The sequence below is a fragment of the Pinus tabuliformis genome, chromosome 8 (assembly GCF_031772625.1).
Source record: "Pinus tabuliformis cultivar Carrire ecotype Pingquan chromosome 8, CPIR1, whole genome shotgun sequence".
NCBI lineage: Eukaryota > Viridiplantae > Streptophyta > Pinopsida > Pinales > Pinaceae > Pinus > Pinus tabuliformis.
Window position 1 is genome coordinate 126,032,470 of NC_142294.1, and position 12,417 is coordinate 126,044,886.

The following is a 12,417-nucleotide window of genomic DNA, read 5'->3' on the forward strand; positions in this document are numbered from 1 at the left end:
ATGCTCGGGAACATTACAAACTCAACAAAAATGTTGGAAAAATGGTGGATGAATGAAAGAAATGCTACATATTCAAGCCAGATAACCACTCCTACTATGCTTAACCCCAGACATGGGTGAATACCCCCAGACTACAAGGCTTTAGACCACCAATTACTCACAGTTTGAGGAATAAGTGATGATGGAGGAGACTAACCAAACCAGCAGATGCACAGGACCCTGTGATGGCCGATTGCAACCAGTTTAAAGGTCTGTAAATCTGTTTTCTAATACACAAACAAGATGACAACTCTCTAGCATTAAAACAATAGAAACCTGCATAAAAATTCAATAATACATGCTAAATCCTAACACAGAGGTGGGATGACAGCCCCTCTAATTCTAAACATTAACAGCATATGAATAAATGTATAACAGGCACAACCTGGAACAAGAAGAAGAAGTGGACAGTGAGTAATTAACAACAAAAGAAGCTTGCATTAGCTGGAAATAAAGACCAGATGATGCAGGTCTCACAGTAGTTACAGTCTCCAGAAGTTGAAGCTTACAATAGAATAACACTCATCCAACACTCATCAACCTATTACATTGTGTTTCTGGGTATAAATAGAGATTGGTTACAAAATTGCTTTGCTAGGCTATGCGTGGAGGTGTCTTAATGGACCACCAACCGCATTTACACTTAGATATGGGTTGCTGTTGCAATTTGACTACTTTAATGGATGCTTTAGACATTCTCTAGTATTCTGCAGTCCTCTACTGAGCAGGTGGCGTATTATGTATAGGGCTCCATGACTAATTAATACCTTGATCTGCTCGAGGCTGTCCTGTTTGTCCTTTGGCTATCCTATCTTTAATTGCAGTAGTTGAAGCCTTAATTGTGCAGAGAGCAGAGTAGCTGATCGCTTCTTCCTTCCTCAAGCAGCAGAGAGCATTCAGGAGTTAATGTTTCATGGTGGAAGAAGGCCGAACAGAAGAATCGATCCCAACCGTTGGATCGCACAGATTAATGGTGGAGATCGCTAGATGAATAGTATCGGAAGATAGCATAGATGGTCGAATGAACATGGGCCGTTGGATGATAAAAATCAATAGTGGAGATCACGTAGGAAGAACTATCGGGAGGTGACAAAGAAGATGTGATGAGGGTCGTTGGATCACCGTCGGGCAGATCCAATGGTGATCGCACACGCAAGTTGCGCGGAGCTTAAACGACGGGGAGACAATGGTTTTGCACGGCGAGCGGTTTCCCCGCACCACCTACGAGGAACAGGCGGTTTCTGTATAGCAGGCGGCGATCCAATACAAATACGCCATGTGGCCGCCCAAAACCACCGCCCCCACGGGCTAACAGCTGCGCAAGTCCGCTGATCGGGGGAAGCATCTATCGTTGATCTGGCGATGGACGGTCAGATGGCGAGGAAGGAGATCGATGTTTAATGGATGCGATGAAACAATGAAGACCGTTGGATCTGAACGATCAACGATGGAGATTTAAAAACGATAGAGGGCTATTTTGGCACGGGTTCACGTTTAAGCGCCCGAACTAAATAACCATGGATTATGCGGGTTTTGAACTGAGCGCTCGAGGGCTAGAGGAAATATGGCATTAAACAAAGTTTAAATGGGTTACACAGAGTTTATAAAGAAAAGACAGAGGCAACGGAGTAAAGAAACTAAGCAGGGAAATAGGGAGTAGCAAGGAAAGAAGAAGTTAACAGAAGAAAAACAGAGACTGAGTGGTTAAGAAGGTATAAGGAAACTTGAAGGAGCAGGAGGGTAATGACTGCTGCGACACCCTTTTTAGCCAAACACACCACCAAACCTGAACTTGCCATCAAAATTGCTCGAACATGTAGCAGAGCTAACACTACTGACAGTAAATGTAAATCTATATTTAATGCAGAAAGTAAATGCTTGCCTATGTTAAGGAAATGAAAGTACTGAATAGAAAGTGCTATGAAATGACAAGAAATTACCTAGCTAAGAATTAACACACATTACTTGCAAAAGAGACCTAATTTAACCTTGCATTATATCATCTAGTTATCTAGACTAAGCAAGCATGGAAATTATCCTAACCTTGCTATGACTGATGTATGCATGCACTAGCTCAATATTGCAGAAAAGAGTCTTTTGGTTTTCAATTTAGAAATGTAAATGCTTAGCTAAATAAGCTAATATTTTGTAGGGGAGGAAGCTATGGGAAAACTGGTCAAAAATGGCATTGAGTGGTAATGATGGCATGACCATTGGACTCTCTTTTTTCCTTTCTTTTTTCTTTTTTTGAGTGGTTTTTGATGGACACAGAGGTTGGTATGGTCATGAGATGGTGTTGCATGAGAGGTGGCAAGGTCTATGGCCCCTTATTTCAACCTAGAACGAGAATGCATCATCATTTTCCAATCAGAATTTCATTCCTATAGTGTTTCTGGACATCCTATAGTACTATAGGAAACTCCTGTAGTAACTACAAGAAACCTTGTAGAAGTCAGAAAACTATATAAAAATTGGTTTTTGATGCCTAGAAGTGAGGATGGATGATGGAGACATAGTAGGCATGGGAGATATGAAGTGAATGGAGGAAGAATGGGGTGATGCTTGGCTTGTTGTCCTCTGAACTTTGAGTCCTTTGTTTCCTTTAAAAACCTGCAAAAATCACAGAATTTTATTAGTGGGCAGGTTTGAGGTCCCTACCATGGCATTTTGTCTTTTTTCTCTTTTCTCTTTTTCTTCCCTTTTTTTGAAAGACACAGGTCGCCTCAAAGGAGGTTTTCAACATGTTTTCCTACCCTAGGTGCCTCAAGGGAGGTTTTCACCTAGGGATCTTTTTATTTTCCTTTTTTCACTCTTGGGCTGCCTCAAGGAGGTTTTCAACCCAAAAGTTGGCCTCAGGTGCCTCATAGAGGTTTTCACCTAGGTCCCTTATTGTTTTTTTTTTTTTAATAAAAAATAAAAACAGTCTTCAAGAATTTGGTGAGCTGGAAGCTGAGACACTTCCAAGCACATTCACTTCCTTACTGATGGTACTGATGAACTCTTCCCTTGACAGAGGTCTTTTATAGGCTTTCAATATGTATCCATTGACAAGCAAGGGGATACCTTCTTCATCAATGGTCCTTATTTTCACAACCCCATTATCATGGAACTTTTCTATCAGATATGGTCCCAGCCACCTAGTCATCAATTTGACTTTGAAGTCCTTGAACCTGGAGTCATATAGCAGAGCCCAATCACCTTCTTGAAAAACTTTGTCTTTGATGTTTTTGTCATGCCAAACCTTTCTTTGTACTTGAGTAACTTTTGTGTGTAGGAGGGTCTGCATCCTGAATTCATCTAAACCATTGAGCTGGAGTAGCCTCTCTTGTTGTGCCTTTGTAACATCCAAATCTAACTGTACTTCCATTCTCAAATTGTTGTACTCAAACTCAATGGAGAGCATAGCCTTCTTCCCATAGACCAAGTCATAAGGGGTGAAGTCAGTGGTTGTCTTCTAGGTTGTATTATAGGCCCAAGTGGCCTCCACTAGTTTGTCAGCCCAATATTTTCTGCTGTTGCTCACAACCTTGGTGAGAATGCCTTCCAATGCTCTGTTGGTAACCTCTACTTGTCCATTGGCCTGAGGATGATAAGCAGTTGACTTCCTGTGCTTGATCTTATGCTGCCTCAACATATTTTCAATCAAGTGTGAGGTGAATTGAGCTCCCTGATCAGTGACTAGCTCTCTAGGGTACCCAAACTTGTAAAATACATTCTCCCTTAAGAACTCAGCCACTTTCTCTTATGTTTCTACCTTGACAGCCTTGGTTTTAGCGCACTTTGTCAAATAATCAGTGTACACAATTATGTACTTTTTCTACCTTGATGGTGGATCAATGGGCCCAATGAAATCCATGCCCCATTTGTCAAATGGCTCAAGAGTCACTTGAGGTTGCAAAGGCATTTCATCCCTGGGAATAGGTTTCCCCATTCTTTGGCACTGGTCACATCGGCTGGTGTATCTTCTTGCATCTTGGTGGAGAGTACGCCAGTAGTAGCCAGCTTGCAGTACCTTAAAGGTTATCCTCTTAGCTGTAAAGTGAACTCCACAAGGCCCATCATGAAAGGCCAGAATGATTTCAAATACCTCCTCCTCCCTGGCACATCTCCTCAAAACTTGATTTGCACCTAGCTTGAAGAGATTTTCCCCAATCCAAGTGAATTGGGCACTCTTTCTTATAATTCTGCTCTTTTCCTTAGAGGACAGATTTGGAGGGAACTGTGTAATGACTAAGTAATTGGCTATGTCAGCAAACCATGGAGAGAGAAATGAAATAGAAAATAAATGCCCATCTGGTAGCTGATCATCAACCATTCCTTCCTCACCTGCAGGCAAATTAAGTCTAGACAAAAAATCAACAACTACATTTTCTCTACCAGGCTTATCAATGATAGTTAGATCAAACTGTTGTAATAAAAGAAACCATCCAATAATTCTGGAATTCACATCAGGATTCTTTATCAAATATTTACAGCAGCATGGTCAGTATGTAAAAAGGTCTGGTAATCAGTGATGTAATGTCTAAATTTATTCAAGGAATGGACAACATCTAGGAGCTCTTTTTCAGTCATAGTATAGTTCAATTGAGCCTTGGACAGATTTTTGCTGATGAAATAAATGGCATAAGGCAACATGCCATCTATATGGCCTAGATCTTCTCCTATAGCTTTGTTAGAGGCATCAACATGGATGTGGAAAGGAAGATCCCAATTTGGGCCTTAGAGTATGGGTGCATTAGTATAATTGTCCTTTAAGGTTTCTAGGGCCTCTTGGCAACTTTTTGACGAGAAAAATTCAGAGTCCTTGGCCAATAGTCCAAACAAAGGTGAGGCTACTTTGTTGAAGTCCTCTTTCAATATCTTATACTATCCAGCTAAGCCCAAGAAACTTCTGACATCCCTCTGCTTCTGAGGAGTAGGGACCTTATTTATGATAACAATTTTATTTGGGTCCACTTGCAGTCCTTCCTGGGATATTGAGTGACCTAGAACAATCCCTGTATTCATCAAGAACTCAGACTTCTCAAGACTAAGGGATAGGTTCATTTCAAAGAATTTATTTAATACTTCCCCAAGTTAGAGAGAGCCTCCAGGAAATAACACCCATAGGGAGTGAAATCATCCATATAAATCTCTATAGAGTCATGGACTAGCTCTGCAAAGATGCTCAGAACTACCCTCTAAAAAGTGGCATGGGAATTACATAATCCAAATGGAAGGACCCTATAAGCAAAGGTACCCCAAGGACAAGTGATGGTAGTTTTATCTTGGTCCTCTGGGTTGATATGGATTTGATTGTAACCACTGAATACATCTAGAAAAGAGAACAACTTCTTTCTTGCAAGATCATCCAAGACTTGATCAATGGAAGGTAGAGGGAAATGGTATTTTTTGGTGGCTTTGTTTAACTCTCTGTAGTCCACACAAATCCTCCATTTTCCATTCTTCTTTGGGACCAGAACTAGAGGAGACACCCACTCATTATCTGAGATGGGGTAAATGAACACTGCATCCAACAACTTCTGCACTTCTTCTTTAACTATGTCTTTGAGGGCTATGTTCATTCTCCTCTGAGGTTGGCACACTGGCTTGCAGCCTTCCTTGATGTAAATGTGGTGAGTACACACCGAAGGGTGCACTCCCTTCAGTTCCTTATAGCTCTAGAAAAAGGCATCTAGATGCTCCCTTAGCATACATGTCACATAACTACTTTTCCTCATGTGCATAGAGAGAGCGGTTGATTTTCAATGTTTTAGTTGGACCAAATTATAGCATCTTGACATGAGTAGGACTTGAGTTAGGTAGGCACAAATCCATCCAAGGGTTATCTTCAACTTTCTTTACTAACTCATCAAGAGACATGGGGTTGGGGGGCTGATTTTGGAGGATTTTATCAATCAAGTCATCTTCATCAAGTTGGCCCCCTCCTATAGTAGCATCTAGGGTACAAATTGGGTAATATGTGGTAGAGTAGACTTCATCTTCCTCCCCCTCTTCCAACCATAAAGGTAAGTCATGCTCTAGAGATTGTTGAGAAAGAGGGCACAAGACCAATTGTTTGGAAAAATGGCCATTTTTAATGGTCATATTACTAGCCCTGCAACTTATGTAAGCATCAACAGTGACTAGCCATGGCCTTCCAAGGATGAGGATAACCATTGAACTTGGTCTTAGGTTGGAGAACTAAGAAGTCAACAGGGTATTTCTAGGAATTAATGGAGACCATCACATCCTCAACAAATCCTTCAGGAGCTACTATGGATCTGTCTACAAGTTGCAAGACTGTTGTGGTCTTCCCTAATCATCCTTGGAGATTTAGTTTAAGCATAGTCTCCTTAGTCATCACATTGATGACAGCCCCAAGATCAATCAAGGTATGGGGGACAATGATACCATCGATGTGCAAATCTACCACAGGACTTCCAGGGTCTAGATACTTTGGGTAAATCACTCTCCCCGACATTAAGTCAGAGAACTGTCCAATGACATTAATGGTATGGGTGTCTTTCTTTCTCCTCCCAAGATGTTTAAATCATTTCTCCCTGATCAAATTCTTGTAGACGGGGACATCCTTGATTGCTTGGAGGAGTGGGATTTTAACACACAAGTTTTTCAATTCACCCTGAATTTTAGTCTCTTCTGGGGTGTGCTAGCTAGGATGTATTAATCTCCCAAAAAAAGGAGGTGGATTGGCTTGAGGAAAACTCTCTTCCTTTTCCTCTTCAAGCTCCTCGGGTGGAGATGGAGTTTGATTATCTGGAAGCACTCTTCCAGGTAGATTTCCCTAGTCCCAACAACATGTTTAGGGTTTCTAGGAGATCTTCCCTAATCCCTATAAGAAGAACTAGCTTGAGTGATTTAGGATCGTGGGTCCATCTGGCCCTTTTGTAGCTAAGTTGGAACCTTTACTCATCTTCCAAAGATTCATCATGTCCCAAGGTCATTCTAAAAATTTCCTCTTTGGTGAATTTGGACCTACAATAATCCCTGTACTTATTGTTGAAAGCTTGTTGTATTTGAGCCTGGGTAGTGGTGTTGTCCCCAAATGAACACATGAACTAGCATAAGGCTGCATCCTTAAGGGTGGATGGGAACAACTTCAACTTCTGGTCATCAGAGGTATAATCATAAGTTATGCGGATGACAGCAAACTCAAATAAAAAGGTACCAAGGTCCTTTGAGGTTAAGCCATGGAAGTGAGGAAGGGCAGAGGGGCTTATGTTTTTCATCTTAGCATCTCCATTAGTTTCTATAATGGGAAAAGAACCCTCACCTATGTTTTCAGCTCCATTTCTATTTTCAATCCCATTACTATTTTTAGGCATAATGTAGGTTGGTGGAATAATTTCTTCTTCTTATTCTTCACGAATAGGCTCTTCAAATACCTTTGGTTGTTCGCCTCATGGGTCCTCTAGCTCACAGCCACCGAAGAAGAGGGAAGGTCAGATGTTTGATGGTGTGGGGGTATTAGGCAAAAAATTTCCTAAGTTGTATTTACTCCTACGAGGCATGAAAGAAATTTGTTTTTTTTCTCTTAGGGTTTTTTCAAAACTACTTGCAGAATGGAAAGAAAGAAGAAATTGCAACTATCTATTGAATGAAAAACAAAAGGAAAGAAGGAATTCCATCTATTTACTGAATGTCAAATAGAAAGGAAAGAAGGAATTGCATATACCTAGATAGCTCCCCAGCAACGACGCCAAAAAGTGATGAGCCCCAGCATTGCAACAAGGAAGCTGCAACTCCTAGGGTGACCAACTTTACTTTATCAACTACGGGTTCATACAAAATTGGAGGTGACAGTAATATATGCACAACAGATGTAACAATCTACTCTTGTCACTTCTCAACTGGGGCGATAGACAACTATGGTTTTTCAAACCCATCTTCTATTGACTAGAAGGAGGCTGACTACTAACAATGAATGTAAAACTATCTTTAATGCAAAAAGTAAATGCTTGCCTATGTTAAGGAAATGAAAGTGCTGAATAGAAAGTGCTATGAAATGACATGAAATTATGTAACTAAGAATTAACACATATTACTTGCAGAAAATACCTAATTTAACCTTGCATTCTATCATCTAGTTATCTGGACTAAGTAATCATGGAAATTATACTAACATTGCTAAGACTAATGTATGCATGCACGAGCTCAATACTGCAGAAAATATTCGTTTGGTTTTCAATTTAGAAATGTAAATGTTAAGCTAAACAAGCTGATCTTTTGTAGGGGAGGAAGGTATGGGAAAACTGGTCAAAAACAGCATTGAGGGGTATGGAGGTCAAGTTGAAGGCATACCATAGGCTCTGATCATAAATTCTGCCCAAAACAGTCTAAAATGGGATGCTACAGGGTTTCCTGTAGTTGCTACAGGATTTCCTATAGTTACTATAGGATGTCTTGGTTTACTACTGGAAAATTAGCTGAAAGTTGTAGGAAGGTAGGGAAGGTGAAAGGAAGTGTGGGGAAGGTGTATGATCATGGAATAAGGTATGGATAAGGTTCACACTACCCAAGGATCATCCCAACTCTTCAGGATGGTTGGATTTTCTCAAGGTGGTTGCCCACGGTGGCTACAAAACAGAAATCTGAATTGGTGATTGGTAGCATTTGGCAAGAGGTGGAGAAGACTTAGATGAGGCTGGTGGAATGAGTTCCTCCCTACAGATCAGAAAGTACTGCAAAAACACATATTCATTTATTCATTTATGCACAACTTTACGTAAATGTGGAATAGATGAGTTGAATTTGAGAAATTGATTTATTGATGGCTAATGAATTAAATATATGGAATGGAATTCTTTCTAATCTACATCAAACTCAAGAAACCAAAATGACAATTTTAGGTGCTTCTAAGAAATCATTAACAATGATCTACTTAACAAGAAACCATAAGCTATGTAATAACTAAAAGATAAATATGTTTTTGGGGCTATGAGAGTGAGGACCTCAAACCATGATCACATGAGGGAGATGAGGATGAGGCCACTGTCACAAGATTTTCTGAAGTCTTTTCTTTCACTACTATAACACTGATCTACTTCTCTAACTAATGGAAGCAAAACTAACCAATCATTCAAAGACTTGTAAATTAAACAAAACAGAGATAACTTCAGCAACTAATCTATGATTATAATCTAAGGATACATGTACAAAAAGAGGAACCTCTGCTGCTAGGGTTGGGCCCTAACCCAAGAGCTTTAGCCCTCAGAGTCAACTCAGTGCTGGGTTAAAGAAACCCTTTTCATTATCATCAAAATGTCAAAAATAACATGAGAATAACAGTCACAATATCTTAAGCTTGAAATTGCCTCTTGGCTACAATAAAAAGTCAAATCCTAATGAGGCCCTAGGAATTCTTATTTATAGAAGTGAAGCTACCAACAAATTCCTTAAAATTACGGAGGCTTTGCTTCCAAACTCAAGATTGACTTGTCTTCAACTATCACTTGCTTGGGTTCCAATGAACTCGGTGGGCATGGTTTCTTGTAACTCCAAGATGATGAGATCTGGTGGAGGAATCTTCGAGTGATTGAGGAGTTAAGGAAGGAGACCCAATTTACTAAACTCCCTCTTGCTTGTCTACGTCAAGTTCCTGCACTTAAATTAGTCCAAAACTGCTACAAATCTTGCAGTTAATGCACATTAGGCCACATGACATAACATCTCACCTTTACCCTCCTCACTAAACAAAATATAATAAAATATGTAAAGAAATGCGAGAAAAGTTGATTTTAATAACCTAGAGAGTGGCATTAAGGCCCATATAATTTACCTATTAATGAGCGTCATCAACACCAACCCACTAACGGTGCATTAACTTTATGCAACAACATGCAATGCACCCTGTGGACTGTGAATAATGAAAATTGAACGTATCGAATGCACCACGTAGAAAAAAACATAAAAATTAAAAAATAATGCATGTTTTACTTAATTTTCAATTCTATTTTGCTAAACAATTAAGTTAGGGAGGAACATAGACTTTACCTAGACATTTTCTAGTCGGGGAGGCATGGTTTCCATGTAAAAGAAAAAACAAATTTTAGCACTCTTTGACAAAATTTGAAAGGCGCACAATGAACAACGGATGAAAGCATGGAAAGCAAGGGAAGAATCGATGGCATGGAACTTCACAGAGACAAAAGTTGCACTGATGCTTGAGATCTCTACAACATTGTGAGTGGTAAAAATGAATTTTATGACCGGTAATTTTTTTTATTTAATCATGTTCCCTTGTACTCAAACCTGACACACTGGTGCATATTATTTACAATGCGCACCATGTTTGTTTAAATTAAAAACCCTACTATGGTGAACCCTGTTATTTACGCACCGAGGCATTTCAAAATAGGAACAACATCGGTGCTTCTTGAGAGTATAGCACCGAAATAGTGAAAATGAATTGTATGACTGACATTTTTCCAAATTTAAGATTTGCCCAGTGCTATTGAGCAATATACAAACCAGTGCTTTGGTTTCACCTAGCGTAACACTATTTTTAAATTAAAAACCCTACAACGGTGCACCAAGTTTTATATGAACTAGGGAATTCTGAAAATGTCAAAGCATCGGGGCTTCATGGGAGTATAGCACCAGAATGGTGAAAATGAATTTTACGACCAACATTTTTTTAAATTTACACTAGTTCAGTGGTATTGAGTAGTATACGCACCAATGCTCCAGAGTTATTGAGCGCACCGTTATTTTTTATTTAAAAAAACCCTCAAACAATGCACCATTATCTATTAAGCATTGAGACATACAATTCGATTAATCACGTCGATGCTTATTATATGAGTAGTGCACCAGTGTTTTTTAAATTACAAACCTTGCCTAGGTGCACCATGTTTTTATGCACTGGGGCTTTCGTAAAATGGGAAAGCACCAATGCTTTATGTGATTATAGCACCGAAATGGTGAAAATAAATTTTATGACTGATTTTCTTTAAATTTCACCCTTGTCCCATGCTATTAAATAGTATACGCACTGGTGCACCTTATATACGTAGCACACCATTGTTTTTATTTGTACAAAAAATAACCCTGCAATGGTGCACCATCTTATATCAAGCACGGGGGCCTTCAGTTCAATTAACGACACTGGTGTGTATAATATAATCAATGCACTGCTTTTTTAAAATTAAATACCCCACAACACTGCACCATATTTTTCATGCATCGAGGTGTTCTTATATGGGTTTAACACCTGGGCATTATGAAAGTATAACATCGAACTAGGAAAAATGATTTTTACGACCGACATTATTTTAATTTTAACCATTTTCCGGTGATATTGAGTAGTATACGCACTGGTGCGCATTATGTTCTTAGTGCACCATTATTTTTTATTTTTCTAAAAAATAACTCTTCCATGGTGCACCATATGCTATTAAGCATCGGTGCACCATATGCTATTAAGCACCGAGGCTTTGTGGGAGTATAGCAATGGAATGGTGAAAATGAATTTAACAACCATTTCTTTTTAAATTTAACGTTTGTTTGGTGCTATCGAGTAGTATACGCACCGGTGCTCTAGAGTTACTTAGTGCACCGTTACTTTTTGTTTTTATGTCACTGCGAGTGACATCTAGTATCAGGTTGAAGTCATTAGTTCCGTCCGTCTGAGTAATTATTTGGTTTTTTGTGAAGCCCACCTTCGATTTTATGTAAAAAAATTGTTGGCATTCTAAATCTTGATATTATCTAGATTTACGTATCTGCACAATTTAGCTATTTGATTTCTATTTTTTTATTTTAAAAATATAATTTACAATAAAATTATGTCTTTTAATATATAAAAAATATTTAGCACCTTCGAAAACACACAAATTATACCCAATTAAAATTTAAACAATTTCCTCACAAATTTAAAAATAAATTCATTGAAAAAAAAACTGCCAAATAGTTAGAGTATGTGTTTCAACAAATTTTGCAAATTTGGAAGTTGTCATCGTTGTCCTCACAATAAGATTCCTTTAGAAGTTATTGTTGTCCTCACAATAAGATTCCTTTGGAAGTTGACTATAATCATGGTGAAATTCAACAACTTTTTTGAATTTCGAGGAACCGTTTCCAGTCTCACAATAATATTCCAGGATTCCAAATTGATTAACCATTTGCATGTCAAACCATAAAATCTAAAGTGATTTAAAAATTTAGAAAAGAGTGCAATTGAACCCTCAATGGTGCACCATTTTCTATTAAGCATTGGGCCCTTTAGTTCAATTAACGACACCAATGCGTATAATATAATAAGTGCACCACTAATTTTAAATTAAAAACCTCACAATGGTGCACCATATTATTTATGCACTGGGGTGTTTGTATACTAGTTTAGCATCGAGGTGTTGTGAGAGTATAGCACCGGACTGG